The sequence below is a fragment of the Plecotus auritus genome (assembly GCF_963455305.1).
Source record: "Plecotus auritus genome assembly, chromosome: 4".
Classification (NCBI taxonomy): domain Eukaryota; kingdom Metazoa; phylum Chordata; class Mammalia; order Chiroptera; family Vespertilionidae; genus Plecotus; species Plecotus auritus.
In genome coordinates, this window is record NC_137775.1 from 93,363,239 (window position 1) to 93,383,605 (window position 20,367).

At 55.9% G+C, this 20,367-nt stretch overlaps 1 protein-coding gene across 1 annotated transcript in view; it reads left to right on the plus strand.

Moving 5' to 3' along the window:
• The window catches only part of LRFN2 (leucine rich repeat and fibronectin type III domain containing 2), a 190,283-nt gene that overhangs the window by 128,263 nt on the left and 41,653 nt on the right, over positions 1-20,367 (plus strand). The window lies entirely within an intron of this gene.

Here is a 20,367-nt window from a genome sequence, read left to right on the forward strand (position 1 = left end):
TGTCCTCAGGGAGCCCCAGTCTGAGGGGGACACAGCCCTGTCCTCAGGGAGCCCCAGTCTGAGGGGGACACAGCCCTGTCCTCGGGGAGCCCCAGTCTGAGGGGGACACAGTCCTGTCCTCAGGGACCCCCAGTCTGAGGGAGACACAGCCCTGTCCTCAGGGAGCCCCAGTCTGAGGGGGACACAGCCCTGTCCTCGGGGAGCCCCGGTCTGAGGGAGACACAGCCCTGTCCTCAGGGAGCCCCAGTCTGAGGGGGACACAGCCCTGTCCTCAGGGAGCCCCAGTCTGAGGGGGACACAGCCCTGTCCTCGGGGAGCCCCAGTCTGAGGGGGACACAGTCCTGTCCTCAGGGACCCCCAGTCTGAGGGAGACACAGCCCTGTCCTCAGGGAGCCCCAGTCTGAGGGGGACACAGCCCTGTCCTCGGGGAGCCCCAGTCTGAGGGAGACACAGCCCTGTCCTCAGGGAGCCCCAGTCTGAAGGGAGACATGGTCCTGTCCTCAGGGAGCCCCAGTCTGAAGGGAGACAGGGCCCCGCTTCTGGGGGCTCCAGCCTGAGGAGGGAGGCAGGGCAGTGTTGTGTGTCCCCTGTCCCCTGCCCGCACACCCCGCCTCCCTCTGTGCTGGCTCTAATAGGCTGCAGTCTCCAGAGGACAGAAGGGAACTTTTTAATCAGACTGTATGGCGCCCAGCACAGCCGCTGCTCAGTAAATGCGTGTCACTGCTAATGAATGAGCACAGTTAACACATGTAAGCCATGTGCCAGGAGCCTAATGAACAACCATAGCACCTGTGCTTTGGGTTCTGGGTCTTCACTGCTGTCCCTCCAAATCTCACCAAACTAGGGCTGGGAATAGACTTGAAGAGAGGAACCCCCTCATATCACCCACCTATACACACACAGGCACACATGCACACGCGCGTGCGCACACACACACACACGCACACACATGCACACACACACACACATTGCCCACATGAGGAAACTGAGGCACAAAGAGAAGTGGCTTGCTGAGGCCTAGGCGGGCCAGGGCGAAGGGCCAGGTCCCGGAGCCCCCTCTGGCTGTCCCTGCTGAGTCAGGCTAGCGCTGGGAGTCAGACTCACATTCCAACATGAAGAAAGACAATATTAGGAATGCAGAGAGCAAATCTCGGGGTAATGGAGCCTGGTGTTTGCAATAAAAATTTAAATGTGCTGTCCTGGTGGCAACAGCGACTTTTATCTGATCCGACTGGCAGCGCTTAAGCAGGCGGGTTGTGTAAATGCAAAACCAAATTGAATTCATATTTACTGCCCTTGAGTCTGTGGGGTTTGTGGTTTCCAGTGGATTAGTCTCTCTCCTCTTCCTCCTTGTTCCTCTCTCTCTCTCTCCCTCTCTTTCTCCCTCTCTCCTCTCCCTCTCTTTCTCCCTCTCTCTCTCTCTCTGCCCCCCTCCCTCCCTCCCCCCCCTCTCTCTCTCCCTCTCTCTCTCTCCCTCTCTTTCTCCCTCTCTCTCCCTCTCTTTCTCCCCCTCTCTCTCTCTCTGCCCCCCTCCCTCCCTCCCCCCCCCTCTCTCTCCCTCTCTCTCTCTCCCTCTCTTTCTCCCTCTCTCTCTCCCTCTCTTTCTCCCTCTCTCTCTCTCTCTGCCCCCCTCCCTCCCTCCCCCCCCCCCCTCTCTCTCTCTCTCTCGCTCTCGCTCTCGCTCTCGCCCTCTCTCCTTTCAAGTGGCTTTCTTATCCAACAACTTGCTGGGAAAACTGAGAGCAGGTGCTCTGTGTGGGTTATTTCCCATTTGCTCCTCCAAGTACACGCTCCACCTCCATCCACCTGCCCTCGCCCCAGGCGGCTGATTGGGAAGCTCCTGGGGGACTCCCGTGGCCCCACCCCCGCCAGCTTCCGGGTTTTGGCTTTGAGGGGCTCCAGCAGGATGACAGGGAGGGGCCTACTCCTTGGCCATAGTTTGCCAGTGGGTTATATCCATCCAGCTACTGAGGCAGCGCTCCTGTCGCCCTCTGCCCTCTCTCTGCCCCTTTAGGCCCAAGGTGGAGGGGTAGAGGCTCCCCAGTTCCAGCCCCGGGGCCGCCCCACCCTCCCGCTTCCTAACCTGCCCACAGGGCTGTATGGGGTCAGGGTCCCCTCACTGAACTCCCTTCAGGGACCCCTCCCGCTCTGTCCTGTCTCCTCCCAGGACCCTGACTGATGATGACTATGTCCCCTCCCCGGAACTGACAGGACAGGAGAGAGCAAGGCAGCGAAGGAGCAGGAGGGCCAGTTCCCTGTGCTCTGTACAGGATGGGAGCGCTGCGGGCTGTGCACTGGGCAGAGCTGGCATGTGGCCCTGCACCCGACCCCCAACAGCCAGACAGTCCTGCCGCCTCCCTGATGACCCCTTTAGTGCCGCTTTGCTGGGGCCTGTGGGATGGGACAGCTGTGGTGGGACACCACAGACAGACTGTGCCTTTGTGCGGAAGGTGCTACACTGAGACTCCTCTTGCAAGTCTAGGGCGGCTAATGGGAGCATTCTGTTCCCTGGCCAAGTGTAGACCATACGTGGGAGGGGCAGCAGGGATTTCCTCCCTGGGGCTGTGTGCTCCCTCCTACCTGGGGCTGTGTCCTCCCTCCTACCTGGGGCTGTGTCCTCCCTCCTTCCTGGGCTGTGTCCTCCCTCCTACCTGGGGCTGTGTGCTCCCTCCTACCTGGGGCTGTGTCCTCCCTTCTACCTGGGGCTGTGTGCTCCCTCCTACCTGGGGCTGTGTCCTCCCTCCTTCCTGGGCTGTGTCCTCCCTCCTACCTGGGGCTGTGTCCTCACTCCTACCTGGGGCTGTGTGCTCCCTCCTACCTGGGGCTGTGTGCTCCCTCCTACCGGGGGCTGTGTGCTCCCTCCTACCTGGGGCTGTGTCCACCTCCTACCTGGGGCTGTGTCCTCCTTCCTACCTGGGGCTGTGTGCTCCCTCCTACCTGGGGCTGTGTCCTCCCTCCTACCTGGGGCTGTGTCCTCCCTTTCTACCTGGGGCTGTGTGCTCCCTCCTACCTGGGGCTGTGTCCTCCCTCCTACCTGGGGCTGTGTCCTCCCTTCCTACCTGGGGCTGTGTGCTCCCTCCTACCTGGGGCTGTGTCCTCACTCCTACCTGGGGCTGTGTGCTCCCTCCTACCTGGGGCTGTGTGCTCCCTCCTACCTGGGGCTGTGTGCTCCCTCCTACCTGGGGCTGTGTGCTCCCTCCTACCTGGGGCTGTGTCCTCCCTCCTACCTGGGGCTGTGTCCTCCCTTCCTACCTGGGGCTGTGTGCTCCCTCCTACCTGGGGCTGTGTCCTCCCTCCTTCCTGGGCTGTGTCCTCCCTCCTACCTGGGGCTGTGTGCTCCCTCCTACCTGGGGCTGTGTCCTCCCTCCTACCTGGGGCTGTGTGCTCCCTCCTACCTGGGGCTGTGTCCTCCTGCCTACCTGGGGCGGTGTCCACCTCCTACCTGGGGCTGTGTGCTCCCTCCTACCTGGGGCTGTGTCCTCCTTCCTACCTGGGGCTGTGTGCTCCCTCCTACCTGGGGCTGTGTCCTCCCTTTCTACCTGGGGCTGTGTCCTCCCTCCTACCTGGGGCTGTGTCCTCCCTCCTACCTGGGGCTGTGTCCTCCCTTCCTACCTGGGACTGTGTGCTCCCTCCTACCTGGGGCTGTGTCCTCCCTCCTACCTGGGGCTGTGTGCTCCCTCCTACCTGGGGCTGTGTGCTCCCTCCTACCTGGGGCTGTGTCCTCCCTCCTACCTGGGGCTGTGTGCTCCCTCCTACCTGGGGCTGTGTGCTCCCTCCTACCGGGGGCTGTGTGCTCCCTCCTACCTGGGGCTGTGTCCACCTCCTACCTGGGGCTGTGTGCTCCCTCCTACCTGGGGCTGTGTCCACCTCCTACCTGGGGCTGTGTCCTCCTTCCTACCGGGGGCTGTGTGCTCCCTCCTACCTGGGGCTGTGTCCACCTCCTACCTGGGGCTGTGTCCTCCTTCCTACCTGGGGCTGTGTCCTCCCTCCTACCTGGGGCTGTGTCCTCCCTTTCTACCTGGGGCTGTGTGCTCCCTCCTACCTGGGGCTGTGTCCTCCCTCCTACCTGGGGCTGTGTCCTCCCTTCCTACCTGGGGCTGTGTGCTCCCTCCTACCTGGGGCTGTGTCCTCACTCCTACCTGGGGCTGTGTGCTCCCTCCTACCTGGGGCTGTGTGCTCCCTCCTACCTGGGGCTGTGTGCTCCCTCCTACCTGGGGCTGTGTGCTCCCTCCTACCTGGGGCTGTGTCCTCCCTCCTACCTGGGGCTGTGTCCTCCCTTCCTACCTGGGGCTGTGTGCTCCCTCCTACCTGGGGCTGTGTCCTCCCTCCTTCCTGGGCTGTGTCCTCCCTCCTACCTGGGGCTGTGTGCTCCCTCCTACCTGGGGCTGTGTCCTCCCTCCTACCTGGGGCTGTGTGCTCCCTCCTACCTGGGGCTGTGTCCTCCTGCCTACCTGGGGCGGTGTCCACCTCCTACCTGGGGCTGTGTGCTCCCTCCTACCTGGGGCTGTGTCCTCCTTCCTACCTGGGGCTGTGTGCTCCCTCCTACCTGGGGCTGTGTCCTCCCTTTCTACCTGGGGCTGTGTCCTCCCTCCTACCTGGGGCTGTGTCCTCCCTCCTACCTGGGGCTGTGTCCTCCCTTCCTACCTGGGACTGTGTGCTCCCTCCTACCTGGGGCTGTGTCCTCCCTCCTACCTGGGGCTGTGTGCTCCCTCCTACCTGGGGCTGTGTGCTCCCTCCTACCTGGGGCTGTGTCCTCCCTCCTACCTGGGGCTGTGTGCTCCCTCCTACCTGGGGCTGTGTCCTCCCTCCTACCTGGTGCTGTGTGCTCCCTCCTACCTGGGGCTGTGTCCTCCCTCCTACCTGGGGCTGTGTGCTCCCTCCTACCTGGGGCTGTGTCCACCTCCTACCTGGGTCTCTGTGCTCCCTCCTACCTGGGCTGTGTCCTCCATCGCAGCAGCTCCTCCCACCATCCATAAACAGGAAGCTGAAACGAGCAAATGAAGCTAACTTGCTTTTCTTGGTTCCTTTTGTTTAATGGTCAGAAGCTTCACGTCATACTGAACACATTGCGGGCAGGATGGTAACCCCAGGACTCTGCAGTGACACTGCCCTCAGAGTGGCCTGTGAGCCTCAGTGACACTTCCCCGGAGCTGCCCTGCCCAGGCCCCTCTGCAGACGCGGAGGGACTGTGACAGGGAGGCATGGCCCCCACCTGGGCCCCCGAGGGTGTGCGGTGAGGAGAGGAGGACACCGCTAATGTCAGCCTCAGAGCCCGGAGGCAGGACCAGCTGCTGCCTGGATATAGAGACTAGACAGGCCCTGCTCAGAGAGCCGCAGTCTGAGGGGACACAGCCCTGTCCTCAGGGAGCCCCAGTCTGAGGGAGACACAGCCCTGTCCTCAGGGAGCCCCAGTCTGAGGGGGACACAGCCCTGTCCTCAGGGAGCCCCAGTCTGAGGGAGACACAGCCCTGTCCTCAGGGAGCCCCAGTCTGAGGGAGACACAGCCCTGTCCTCAGGGAGCCCCAGTCTGAGGGAGACACAGCCCTGTCCTCAGGGAGCCCCGGTCTGAGGGAGACACAGCCCTGTCCTCAGGGAGCCCCGGTCTGAGGGGGACACAGCCCTGTCCTCAGGGAGCCCCGGTCTGAGGGAGACACAGCCCTGTCCTCAGGGAGCCCCAGTCTGAGGGGGACACAGCCCTGTCCTCAGGGAGCCCCGGTCTGAGGGAGACACAGCCCTGTCCTCAGGGAGCCCCGGTCTGAGGGAGACGCAGCCTGCCTCAGGGAGCCCCCCTCTAAGGGGAAATGTAACCCCCAGGTCCAGCAGCTTCCGAGTCTGATACCCTGTTTGGATGTTGGACCCTAATTATGTCCTCCAGTGGAGTGAACTTGAATGCTACCTGGCCATTGCCTACCCTGTAGCCTCGGTGACTTGATAAAAAAAAGCCAATTTTAATTTTAGCCTGAGCCAGACATAATGAGGAGAGTAAATCATAGGTCGAACATTCCCCAGCCAAATGGAAATGAGTTCGGATGATCTGCCGCTTTGAATTACCCACCCCAGTGCTCCCTTCATGAGCACAGCCCTGGGGGGCCTGCACTGGGGCTGGCCCCTGCCTGTGGGCACAGGGAAAGGCTAGGGTGCTGGGAGGAGGGGTGCTGAGGAGTCAGTGAGGCTGGGGTGCCTGTGGTCCAGAGCAGGGAGGATGAGGGGTGAGAATGGAGGGCTGGGTCCCCGGATCTGCATCGCTGGGGCAGAGCTCCGGACCAAAGAGAGGACCAGGAAGGCCCTGTGGCTGGAAGTGCATGCCTCTGTGTGGGTTCTCCACACCTCCCCTGAGGGGGAAGGGCGTGGCTCCCCAAGTCCCCAAAGCTGAGTGCTTGCTGGAGGCTTCAGGTGGGAGAACCTCAAAGATGCTTGGAATCCCGGCGGGGGGGGGGGGGGGGGGGGAGGGCCGGTTTAGAGAGAGAATTGTGAAAGTCATAATTAAATTCAAGCAAATCTCTCTCTGTGTGAAAGCAGAGCCCCCACACTCACACTGAGGCTGCAGTGGAGGTGACAGGTGGACAGGAGGAGCCAAGCCCCAAAGGGATGCTGAGAGCTGCCAGCCCCATGGTGTCTGTGTCGGAGCCGGACAGATCACAGGCACCGAGGAGATGAAGGCATTTGCGGTGGACAACAGGGCAGCAAACAGCATTTGTTTCCATCAAAGCTGAGCAAACAAGCTTGCTGCTCCTTCCCCACAAACCTGCGACTCCCAGGCAGCCTCATTCACATCCAGGGCCAGTTCATAAAGCCAGGCCCTTCCTCCCCCACAGCCTCCATTCACACATACTCACCCACTCACTCACTCCCTTACTCACTCACCTCCACTCAGGGACACCCCTCACCCCACAGCCTCCATACACACACACACACACACACACACACACACACACACACACACACGCACACTCACCTCTATGCAGGCAAGTGACACCCCCTCACCCGACAGCCTCCATTCACTCAAACACACCCATGCACTCACTCACCTCCATGCAGGTGACACCCCTCACCCCACAACCTCCATTCACACAAATATCCCATTCATGTACTCACTCACTCACTCACCTCCATGCAGGGGACACCCCTTTACCCCACAGCCTCCATTCACACAAACACACCCATTCACTCACTTACTCACCTCCATGCAGGCGACACCCCCTCACCCACACAGGCGCCTGCCATCAGACACCTGCTTCCTCACACACACCTCTCCATTCACGCCCACCCTCCATCACACTCCACATGACCCTGACAGGGGCTCCCTCACTCGAACACACTCCCTCACACACTGGCTCTCAGACATCTCAACCCACAAAGGGCCAGTGCTCTGCAGCCAGCCATGAGTGCACTGGTAGGAGACATTTCACTCAGCGGTTACTGCCCATCGTTAATGTGGGGCATGAGCTCTCCTTCCTCCACCAAGTGCTAGTTTTTGTTAGTCATCGACGAGAATGTGCACAGTTTTCAGATCACTTTTTACTTTTATGCATCTGCCATTTCCACAGTGGCCCAGGCCCAGGTGGGACTGTATGTGATGAGAGTTATAATGAAGAAGTGTGCCCAAGGCTGGGTCTCCCAGAGGTGGACCTGGGATAAGAACTTGAGTATAAGTGGCTTATTGGGCTGGTGATGACTGGACTCACAGAGAGGGGAGGGGAGGGGAGGGGAGGGGAGGGAAGGGAGGGAGGGAAGGGAGGGGAGGGGAAGAGGGGAGGGGAAGGGAGGGGAGGGGAGGGAAGGGAGGGAGGGAGGGGAGGGGAGGGGAAGAGGGGAGGGGAAGGGAGGGGAGGGAGGGAGAAGAGGGGAGGGGAGGGGAGGGGGAAGGGAAGGCAGCCAGTGCAGGGTGTGTTAGGGGCCCCTGGGCTCAGTGCCACTCATGAACTCTAGGGGGCTGTGCAGGGTGCCTCAGAGTCATCCCACCAGGAGGTGAGGAGGCTGAGGTATCTATCCTCCATCGCCTCACTAGTCCTGCCCTCTGGGCCTTACCTCTCCAGCAGCCTGGCCTGCCCCAGAGGAGGCAAGCCTACTCCCTCCTGCAGGAAGGCGGCCTGCACAGCTGACTAAGGTGCGGAAGGGTCTGACTCTCCAAGCTGGAGCACTTATCCATTCATTCCTTCACTCGTTTTTGTATCGATCATGTCCCAGATACTGGGCTTCTTCTGGGGATTCAGAGATGAATAGAATACGGTTCCTGCCAAGATGAGGTTCCCATGTGAATGGGGTAGAAGACAGGGAAACCAGACGTACATTGCAGCACGATAAAAGATATCATGGTTGCATTAACACGGAGGCATAATGCTGTCTGAGAACAGAGAGGAAGCTGCTCTGAGCTTAAGCTTAATAACTTACGATAAGAACTATTTATCTCTCACCAGATGTTTACACAGTCCTAAACAGCTTCATTCTACCCTTTTGATGTTGAGACATTGTTTCCCCTTTTCTTTCCTGCTACCTCTGCTCTCTAAGAGAATCTTTTAGCTAGTGTGTGGAGAAGCTTGGCCACTCGGGAGGTGGCTTTGTTTGGGGGCTGCACAGGGGATGTTTTTGTTCATCCTGCGTGGGTGTCATTCTGTAAGCACGGAGCGAGGAACTCCTGAGGGAATTGGCTTCTCTCTCTCTCTCTCTCTCTCTCTGCTGTTAAACTGGAAGCCAACTGTAGGACGGCTACCAGGTCGCAGGGGGTGGCATATCCATCACAGTGAACTCAGAAGGCAGAGCATCAAGCCAAAGAGGGTGATTCTCAAGCCTTACAAGCGAATGCATTCGCCCCGCTCTAGGATCCAGGGGCGGGAAGTCTCTGGCCTCTGGTCTCATCCCCGCCTCCTCTCTTACTTCTCCCTTAGAGTTGATGCTGGAATGGATTAAGACTTTTGGGATAGAGCGAAATGAATTTTGCATATAGGAAGAACATGAGATTGGAGAGTGGGCAGAGGGAAAGATGTTATGCTGAATTGTGTCCCCTCCAAATTCGTATGTTGAAGCCCTAACCCCAGTACCTCAGAATGTGACTATGTTTGGAGACAAGACCTTTAAAGAGGTGATTAAAAACAGAACTGCCATTTGACCCAGTGACCCTGCTTCTAGGAATATATCCTAAGAAACCCAAAACACCAAACTGATGAATCTCAGAGGGAAGGCAGGGAGGGGGGCCAGGGCAGGGATTAACCAAAGAACTTGTATGCATATATGCATAACCCATGGACACAGACAATAGTGTGGTGAGGGCCTGGGAGGGGCAGAGGTGGGGTGGAGGGGTCAATGGGGGAAAGGGGACATCTATAATACTTTCAACAATAAAGATACATTTTAAAAAAGAGGTGATTGCATTAAAATGAGGCCATTAGGGTAGGCCCTAATGTACACTGACTAGTCTTCTTATAAGCAGAGGGAATGTGGACGCACAGGGCACCAGCAGGAGTACATGTGGGGGGCGGGGGCGGGGGGACAGGTGAGGGCACAGTGAGAAGGTGGCTAAGGAGAGAGACCCCGCAGAAGAAACCAGCCCTGCTGATGCCTTGTTTGCCTCCTGTACTTCTACCCTCTGGAGCTGTGAGAAAATCAATTGCTGTTGTTTAGCCCTCTACCCTTCCCCCCAAAAAATAAAATAAAATATCTGCCTGAGGTCAAAGCTCTGCCCACCCTGTGGGACTGGGAGCTCTTTGAGGTCGGGGCTACCTCCCTCTCCAACACCCCCCCCACGCCCCGAGCCTGGCCCTTCCTCTTTCTCAGGGTGCTCCAGGGACCCTGTGCAGGGTAGCATCGGGAGGGTGAGTGGAACCAGCTGTCTGATGCTACTGCTTTCTCTTACCCGTAGAAGAGCCTCAGACTGTTACTTCCTGAGAGTCTGGGAGGCGGAGGCCTGCAGATGGCAGGGCAGGGCTGGAGCCTCCTACTGGAGCCGCACCTGGGGCTGCTGGGCCATCACCTGGCAACTCCTGGACCAGAAAGGCAGCCCCATCAGTGGAGTCTGAAGTCCAGGCTCCATCCCCCACCTGCTGGCTCCCGCGGTGTGATCTATGAGAGCAGGGAGTGCTCTGGGAGGGCAAGCCTGCCAAGCAGGTGCAGGGCTGCCTCTCCTGGCAGCTCGAACCCCTCCCTCCCTTATTAATTCACACTTTTCCAGCCTGGAACCCCCTGGAGGGGCCATTTCTTTGTACCTGAAGCAAAGACAGGCATCTTACTTGATTTACAGGCTCCAGGGGCGGGTGGCTCCTGGCTGGTTGCTAGGGTATCTTTTAAATGGAAATCAGGATGGAAAGATATCACATAGATCTTGCCAGCCATCTGCTAAATGTTGCTGCTTCTGTCTGGAGCAGCTCAAGGAGGCTCTGGCAGGGAGGCAGGCCCAGGCTGGGGGAGGAAGGGGAAGTCTCTGGTCTCATCCGCAAGTGGAGGAATAGGAACTATCCTTTTCTGCTAAAATCTCTTCACTTTCCACTTTCTGTCCTCATCTTCCTTTTTTCTCTTTTGTTTTACATATGAAATTCCATCTGTTGACTCTGATTACAAACCATCAGCCTGTTTCCACAAGTATATGTAAGGTTCGAGGCACAGGAAACGGGAGTCGGAGACCAAGGCATGTTAAAGAGGAAGTTTATTCCACACTAACGAGTGAGATTCATTACGGAGGAGGGTAGAAAAACCAGGATTAGAGGAGAAGGAGGAGAAGAAGGACCCAGCCGGGCTGACTCCCAGACTGGGAGAGCAGCAACATGTGCAGCAGTGAACACGCCTTTTGAGGGGAAGAACAGGAAGGGGTTGGGCCCAGGGCAGAACGGGAAGGAGTGGGGCCCAGGGCACTCGGCACATGCTGATTGGTGGTTCAATGTCTCGGGGATGTCCCAGCACAGACGCCAGTTACGTCATACTTCATACTCTGCCCACCAGTTGGGGGAAGGGACGATCTATCATTCCAGGCTTTTGGTGATATTAAAAAAATTGAGAGTCCGGGCAAGGTCAGGGGGTGAAGGTTCGTTTTCCATAGCTATTTCCTGCTGAGAGAGGGCATTGTTAGGGGCGTCTACCCGGGGTCTCAAGGACTCTGGTGACATAGGTGTCTCTAGGTACTGAATTCAAGGCCAGATAGATCTCTCCCACCTTCTGGTTGGTGAATGCCTGCATTCTATTCTGCAAAAAAACTAGTGAAACAGCTCATGAGACAGGGGCCAAGGAGCAAAATTAAAGGAATAGATACCAGTGGGCCTAATGATGGGAGGAGCCATGGGGTAAGTGAGCGGAAAAACAGGGAGTATTTTCCGGTTGGTGAAGTCTCGAGAGCGATCCTGTTGAGTCACTTGGGAGGTAAAAGCTGGTCCTGAAGCTGCCATAGCATCACTTGTCTTGTTTTGCTGCTTTTCTGGGCCTGGAGCTGAAATACAACCTGGGGGTAAGGTTCTTGAGGAGGACTGAGTCCCCTGGCTGGAGGGCTGGTCCTCGGGAGTCTTGGTCGGCTGGTTCTGGCCTGGGCAGAAACCTGTCAGCGTGTTCCCGGAGCAGTTGCCTGAGTAAGGGCAGGTATGGAAGATAAGTAGCCAGGAGAGGACGGTCAGTAGGGAGACAATGGTTGAGCAAGAAGGGTCTCCCGTATATGAGTTCAAAAGGGCGTAAGAAGGTAGGGCTCCTTGGTGTAGCCCAGATTCCGGTCAGGGCCATGGGCAGAAGGTCTGGCCAGGAGCTGCAAATTTCTAGAGAGGAGTTTAGTTAGGTGGTCTTTAAAGAAGCCGTTGATCCTCTCGATCTTACCCAATGATTGTGGGCGGTAGGGTATGTGCAGTTTAGTTAAGTCAGGATTAGAGAGAGGAAAATCTGAGAGTCCCACCCGAGGTTGAGTGAGAGCCTCGATGACCTTGGGGCAGGAGTGCATTGCCGCAGGTTGGGTGAAGGCAGTGGGAAGGAGAGTGGCCAGGTTCAGGGCTGGGGACTGAAGGGTATCCTGGAGCTTAGAAAAACCCTGGCGAACGAGGGAGGGTAAGGAGAGGGGGCCTACTGGTATTTCTTTAGTGGCCTGGTATAGGGGCTTAGCTAGGAGAGCAAAGTTTGGGACCCAATGGCGGAAGAATCCTACCAGCCCTAGAAAGGACAAGATCTGTTCTGCAGAAGTGGGAGGCTGTAGGTCTCGTATTGCTTGCGTTTTTAAAACTGCCACTTTTTCCTAGAGATAAAGATCTAAGTTTCTGATAAGCCTCTGCCTGCAAGAAAGTTGTTCACTAGGAAGGGTGAGTGGGGGAGGGGGCAGGGTGAGAAGGCGCTGAGTCCAGAGCAGTTTTCAGAGCATTAAAAGGTGATTTGCCATCAATACCCATGACCGAGATCATGGAAGGGAAAAAGGGGCCCTGAAAAAGGAGGGCAGGACAGAGAAGGTAGCCCCGTATCGACCAGAAAGGAGACTGGCTTACCCACTACCTTGAGCTTTACCCTGGGCTCAGCGAGGGTGATGGGGGTTGTCAAGTCCGGGCATCTTCAGTCTTCGGCCAGTCTTCAGTCATGGCCAGCGGCAGGTCATGACCTGGAAGGGCGGCCCCTCTGCGCTGAGACGCAGAGGGCCCATCACTTTTCCAGGGACAGTCACTTTTACTGCATGTCGGGCAGGGCTTGGTTGGAGCCAGGGGCCGGGGCCACTGCTTTGCCCAGTGGCTTCATTTCCACACTTGAAGCATCGTCCAGGTGGCATTCGTCCTCTCGTTGCACCCCCACCTTGCACAGTCTCCTTTGGAACATGCGTGGCTGCCATCGGCCTCAGAGCTGCTACCAAGGCTTGGGTTTGCAGATTCACCTTTTGTCGAAGGCGGGCTTACTCTGCCTGCTCCTCATGGGCATTAAAACCTTAAATGCCGTATTCACTGGATCTCGGACCTGGGTCTGAGAAGGCGTTAGGGGAGGGGGTGGTGGAGAAGGCAGCGGGCTGTGGACCAGAGGAGGAGGAGGAGCACGGCGGCGGGTGGCCACACCAGGCTGGGCCTGAGGGGGCGGGCTGTGGGCGGTCTCAGTAACTATTTAAAGAGAGGGGTTGGACTTGCTATTTCAAGATGGCGGCCCCCGCAGGAACGGCAAGCCATGCAGCCAACATGGCGGCTGCTCACAATACACAAGGGAAGAGCAAACCAAAACAGAAATCTCACTTAGCTGTTTGGAGCGGCTGGCGGAACAGTGGGTGGGTGATTCTCACGCTGCGCGGCAGCCTCTGGTTGGCTCACGGCATGAGGCGGTGACGGCGGCTCCCGCAGCAGTGGCCGCCAGCCAGGAAAGGACAGGCCATGGCAAAGAAGGAGGAAGAGGAAAAGAGGGAGCAGAAGGTGGATGGCGGGAGCAGGAGAGGTGAAGATGAAAGATTGGCAGGGTCGAAAGAGTCAGAAGACAGAGAGAGGGGGCTGAGGACCAGTTTGACGGAGTTTCTCACGAGCTAGGAGAATCTGGGCTGTGGAACAGAAGGAGCAGAGGGAGGGATGGAAGCACAGATTAAAAACAAAACCTGGACATATGGGACCTCGGGCCACTTCCCGGTTCTTCGGCAGAAATTACTAAGGTCAGTGAGGATGTTAAATCCCGCTTTCTGGTCATCTGGACCCATTTCAATTCATACTGAGGCCATGCCACGTTACAGAAGTAGCCAGATTGGTGCCCATACCAAAACCTGGGGTCAGGATGGGGAACTCAAGGGACAGCAGGGGACGTCTCCCCTACACCCTGGGATCCGGAAGGAGGCCAAAAGGCCGGAGAACCAAGGGGGGCAGGAACGTCTTCACTGCCTCCCCAGGTTCGGAACCCCTCCTGGAGGGGCCCGAAGGGCTATGCCCAGAAGGCAATCTCTGACATGGGCCGCGGTTTACGGACAGAGATGCCGGAGAAACAACCGCCAGGAATTAACACGGGCTGGGACTTACCGCTGATGCTGCCGAGCTGGGGGGATGAGGCTGAGGATCCTGAGCCACAAGGAGAGAGAGGGGGGCACTCCGGACTGTGAATGGTCAAATGGGATGCTCGCACCCTCCCGTGTTTCACGGCACCAGATGTAAGGCAGGAAACGGGAGTCAGAGACCAAGGCATGTTAAAGAGGAAGTTTATTCTGCACTAACAAGTGAGATTCATTACGGAGGAGGGTAGAAAAACCAGGATTAGAGGAGAAGGAGGAGAAGAAAGACCCAGCCAGGCTGACTCGCAGACTGGGAGAGCAGCAACACGTACAGCGGTGAACACGCCTTTTGAGGGGAGGAACAGGAAGGGGTTGGGCCCAGGGCAAAACAGGAAGGAGTGGGGCCCAGGGCACTCAGCATGCGCTGATTGGTGGTTCAATGTCTCGGGGATGTTCCAGCGCAGACGCTGGTTACATCATATGTCATATTCCATCCACCAGTTGGGGGAAGGGATGATCTATAAGTATATATATATTGACAATGTATATAAGTGCGTGTGCATGTGTGTGTGTGTGTGTGTGTGTGTGTGTGTGTGTGTGTGTGACTCACCACCATCAGGGCCTGACAGGTGGATATTTCTGAGCCAATTAGGCCTCTGCTTCGGAGAAAACCAGTCCCCAAGAAGGAAACACAAGTGCCCACATTTAGCGGAGCACCTGGGCGTCGCTGGTTTCCAAGTAGTCCCTGCGGAGGCAGCAGCTTTCTCAGAGTCTTCCAGGGCCTCCTCTACTCCCAGGACTGCCCAAAGCCAGCAAGCCTGAGTTCAAATGGTGCTTCTTCTCGGGGAGCTGGGCGAGGTTGGGCAGGCCCCACCTGCTTTGGACCTCACTTCCTGGTGGTTAAGATGCAGGTAAATACTCAGGGTATCAGGGTTCGTAGGGCAGGTTGCTCACTGCACAAGGCTGTTCAGATAAGGGGCCCTACAAACACCCAACAGGTCCCCCCTTTCTCCTTAGAGAACAGCACCCAGTGGGTCCCCCTTTCTCCTTGGAGAGAAGCACCTAGCGCAGGGGTGGGCAAACTTTTTGACTCAAGGGCCACAATGGGTTCTTAAACTGGACCGGAGGGCCGGAACAAAAGCATGGATGGAGTGTTTGTGTGAACTAATATAAATTCAAAGTAAAGGAGCGGAGGGGAGAGCAAGAGAACCCTCCGCTCTTTCAGCTCCGCGGGCCGGATAGAACAGCCGAACGGGCCGGATCCGGCCCGTGGGCTGTAGTTTGCCCACGGCTGATAGCGGGTCCCCCTTTCTCCTTAGAGAGGAGCACCCAGCGGGTCCCCCTTTCTCCTTAGATAACAGCATCCAGTGGGTCCCCCTTTCTCCTTAGATAACAGCATCCAGCGGGTCCCCTTTACTCCTTAGAGAGGAGCACCCAGCGGGTCCCCCTTTCTCCTTAGAGAACAGCACCCAGCGGGTCCCCCTTTCTCCTTAGAGAGGAGCACCCAGCGGGTCCCCCTTTCTCCTTAGAGAGGAGCACCCAGCGGGTCCCCTTTACTCCTTAGAGAGGAGCACCCAGCGGGTCCCCCTTTCTCCTTAGAGAACAGCACCCAGCGGGTCCCCCTTTTTCCTTAGATAACAGCATCCAGCGGGTCCCCTTTACTCCTTAGAGAGGAGCACCCAGCGGGTCCCCCTTTCTCCTTGGAGAGCAGCACCCAGAGGGTCCCTGTGTTGCGGTGGCAGCACTCACCTTGCGGAGTTGCTGGGAAGGTTACATGGAGAGGCTGAGGGCAGAGACAGGCTCCTCCCTGGGCCAGCTCCCAGAGACCCTGGGGCCCTGAGGTCCGGGGGAGTTTCTCTTCCTTTCCCTGCCACCCTGTTGCTGCTGTCTCTCCTGGCACCACCCCTCCTCTAGCCCTTCAATATGGGCTCCTAGACCAGGCGTCCTCAAACTACGGCCCACGGGCCACATGCGGCCCGCCGAGGACATTTATCCGGCCCGCCGGGTGCCGCTGCCTGTTCTGCTTAGCAGCCGACTCGTCCCGGGCCAGCAGTGCGCATAGGAATTTGTTCATAGTTTTTTTTTTAAACTATAGTCTGGCCCTCCAACGGTCTGAGGGACAGTGAACTGGCCCCCTGTTTAAAAAATTTGAGGACCCCTGTTGGACACTCCGCAGACAAGCAAAGGCTCCTCTGGGCGGACTCTGACATTTGCTTCCAGAGGCCACTTCACGGCCTGGCCTCTGATCCCCACACACCCCTCTCAGCTCTGCCCCCCAGCAATCCGGTGGCCCTTCTGCCACTTGGATGGGGCTCTTTGTTCTGATACCAGCCCCTCCGGCTCCCTGCACCTCTCCTCGAGCTCCTCCAGCACCTACAAGGCTGCTCCTTCCAGCATCTGCTTAAGTTCCTGCTCAAAAGACAGTGCCTCTGCCCATTGGTACCAGTGATGAGCCGCCACACAGTCCCCTCCTCCCCTCCCACCTCGGGGTTTAATCCGCTTTTCATTGGGCTGTGAGAGTAATATTTTAAGTGACAGTTCTCAGAATACAGTTTTAATTGAGATTCAATAGTCACTTCTCCGTCAGTAATCTTCCATGCTGATTACTTAACATATTTACCGAGCTCTATTATGTCACAGATTGGAATTCATTAGACATTTGCTAATCTGCCACAAACTTTTTTAAATGTGATTTGTTTAGCATGATTTACAAGGACAAACTGTTTAAAACAATGGGCCCTGTGCAGGGTGTGCATCCCAATGTGTCTGGTCTCCCGCTGCTGCCACGGCCAAGGTTGTCTGCAAGCATGAGACAGGCCTGAGGATGGAAAGGCCCCAGGATGCTGCAGGCGGGCAGCGCACCCGTATTGTGCTGATGCAGCTCATACTGGGCAGCCTCCCAGGACACGGGAGGGCAGAGAGAAGATCTGGAGGGACAGACGGAAGCTACTCAGCACAGGCCGCCAACAGCCCCAGCCCTGGACTCAGCTGTGCCTGCCAAGTATCAGCATTTCCTATGGGCGCGGTGACGGGAAAGGGTCGGGAAGTGCTGATAACGTGAGATCACTAATCACTGCAGCGTTGACTTGACAAGAGTGCATGGAGGCACCTTTCTCCTGGGGCCGTGGGCTCTCAGAACACTGCCCTCCTCCACACACACACCCAAACACATGCAGGCATGTACATGCTCACACATGTATGCATGTGCACACGCATGCAAACACACATGCACACACAGCCACCTCCAGCTTAACTAACAAGGGGCATCCTTGGGTGTGTCTGGCCCTGTGTCCTGGGCAGGTGTAGGGGTACCACTCACCTCTACTTGAGCAGCTGAGGGGCCGGAGAAACACAGCTCCTTGACGCACTGCCACCGTGAGTCATGCTGGAAAATACAATGGATGCATAGCAGACGCTGCTTTGGAAGCTTCTGCCGTGACCAGCCCACTCTGTAAAGATGGTTTTCTCAGCTGATTAGCCAAATGCACTCTGGACAGTGCTGAGACAGAACCCAGAGCCTCAGTGCCAATGCCAGAAACTCCCTTTGCTCAGTACTGTGTTTCATTCATTCAGATGATATTTATTGGGTACTTACTATAAGTCAGGTGCGGTGCTGGGTGCTGGGGATACTGTGATGGGTGGACAAGACAGGTAAGTTCCCTGCCTTTTGGAACATATGCAGAGTTTTGGAGTTTACAGACTAGGAAGGCAGACAGGTAAGAAATTAAGGAATTATAATTCAAAGGGTGATGATCAATGTGCAGGACAAGTACAGGGCTGGGGTAAACGGCAGGGTAAAGGGCCTGCTTTGGTGTAGGTGTCGCAGAGGCTCCCTGGAATTGGTGGTGTTTTGTCTGAGACCCTGAGATAGAACAGCAGCTTGGCCGGGCAGGAGTGGAGGTGGGGAGAAGCCAGGACGAACACAGAGCTTGTCGGAAGTCCTGGAGGACCAGCAAGCATGGATTTATAAGACAGAGGTGAAGTGTAGCTGGGACAGGACGAGCAACAGGGGACAGAGTGGTAAGAGATAAGCTGGGCTAGTGGGCAGGACCAGCTCTTGCAAAGACTTGTTCTTGTGCTAAAAAATAGGAGAAGGGTCCATGCAAATGGAGAAGAGTCCTGTCTGTTTCATCAGGCCCCACCCCGCTAAATGTGGCCCCAGGGGCCAGGATACAATGGAGGCGGGGGCCGATGGGAAGCTATGGGACGGGTGCTTCTGCTGGGACCTGGGTCAGGTGGGGTGGGACCTGGGTCAGGTGGGGTGGGACCTAGGTCAGGTTGGCTGGGACCTGGGTCAGGTGGGCTGGGACCTGGGTCAGGTGGGCTGGAACCTGGGTCAGGTGGGCTGGGACCTGGGTCAGGTGGGGTGGGACCTAGGTCAGGTTGGCTGGGACCTGGGTCAGGTGGGCTGGGACCTGGGTCAGGTGGGCTGGGACCTGGGTCAGGTGGGCTGGGACCTGGGTCAGGTGGGCTGGAACCTGGGTCAGGTGGGCTGGGATCCTCAGTTAGAAGGTTGGTGAGAGCAGGGGCTGGCCGGGAGGGATGGCCTGGCCACTGCTGGGAGCCCAGAGCAGAACTATGTAGAATTAGCACATTGGCAAAGGCTTTTAATGACAATGACTATAATGAAGAAGATAAAAAGAAAAAACTTCTCCTAGAACAGAGGTCAGCCGACGTTTTCTGTAAAGGGCAAAATAGCAAATGTTTTAGGCTTTGCTGGCCACATCGTATTTGCTGGACCTTCTCACCTCTGCATGAGAAAGCCATAGACAGCATGTAACTGAATGAGCATGGCCATGTTCTAAGAAAACTTTATTCATAAAAATAGGCAGCAGGCTGGACTTGGCCCTCAGGGTGTAGGTAGCCAACACCTGCTCTCGTGGCGCAGTCCAACAGGGCAGCCAGTGGCCACGTGTGCCAAGTGAGCACTTGAAATGCGCTGGGAGTGTTAAATACATGCTGATTTTGAAAATGTAGAACAAATAAAAGAAGGTTAACTTCCTCATTAACAATTGTTTGTGTCGACTGCACGTTGAAATCATATTTTGGATATGGCGGTTTACATAAAATATATTATCCAAATTGATTTTACCTGTTTCCTTTTACTTTAAAAAAATATGGCCACTAGAAAATTTACAATTACATTTATGGCTAGTATTATATTTCTAGTGGACAGCACTGCTCAGAAATAGCATTCTCTACAGATGAAATACAGGGCAAGTCTCTGGCCCTGAAGGCTCTCAGGTGGGAGATTTACCCCTAAAGAGACACCGTAATGGAATTCAAACCTTTACAATAAAATAGTACCTGATTGGAATAGGTTTTTAAATTTACAACATACCTTTGTTTTATTAGCTAGTTGTTTTGTCTGTATCTGTGTGCCTCAACATGGGAGCTATGGAGCTCTACTTCCTCAAGATATTAATAGCTGCTGCTCAGAAAAGTGAGCATCTTCAGCTAAAACAGAAAAAGGGAGTCAATGAAGAATTAAACGTTAACCCAGTTTCTCTCCTGCAGCAGAATTTCTCAACCCTTCTGAACTGACGATGCGTCTAGAGCTTTTGCAAGAGTAAGGGGGAGTAGGCAGCGCTTCCCCAGCTCCCTGGCCTCAGACGCCTCTTTTGCAGACCTCTTACTAGCACTCCTAGAAGGCAGTTTGAGAGCTGCTGGCCTGCGTGTTGCCACGTAACCAGAGCGTGTGATTTTCCAAAAGTTCAACTCAATTGATGTGATTCTTGGCACTCCATAAATAGAGCCACAGTCAGTCCAGCATGGGTAGTGAGAAAACTGTCAGATTTGGAGACACAAGGACCCAAGCCAAATTCCTGTTCCTTCCCTTTCCAGCTATTCATTCATGTGAAAACACCTACTATGTGTCAGGGGGTGTTTGAGACTTTGAGAATATAATGGTGAAAGAAAACAAGTCCCAACCTCTTAGGGCTTTGTTGCTGGTACAGAAGACAAACAATAGGATGCCGGGTATAGCATAGGGAACAGAGTCAATGATATTGTAATAACTATATATGGTGTCAGATGGGTACTACACCTACCAGGGGGATCCCTTCTTAGGCATATAAATGCCTAAGCTCTACGTTGTATACCCGAAACTAATATAATATTGTATGTGAACTCTAATGGAAAGTTAAGAAGCCCTTACCCTGTCATGCTGGATGTACTTGGCTTTCTTCCACTTGGGTAGCATGTGACAGAAATCGCCCCTCATCAGTTCACAGAGATGGTCTTCATTCTTTTTTACAGCAGTGTAACACTCCATTGTGCTGATGTGGCATAATTTATTCCAGCACTTTCCTACGTATAGACATTTAGGTTGTTTCCAGTATTTGCCACTTACAAACTATGCTGCAAACCAAAAAATACATAAAAATAAATAAAAAGTAAAATGAAAAAAGATAAATAATAGGTAAGACAAGGAGGTCAAATATATACAGTACTTAGGTAGCCATCAATTTCAAGGA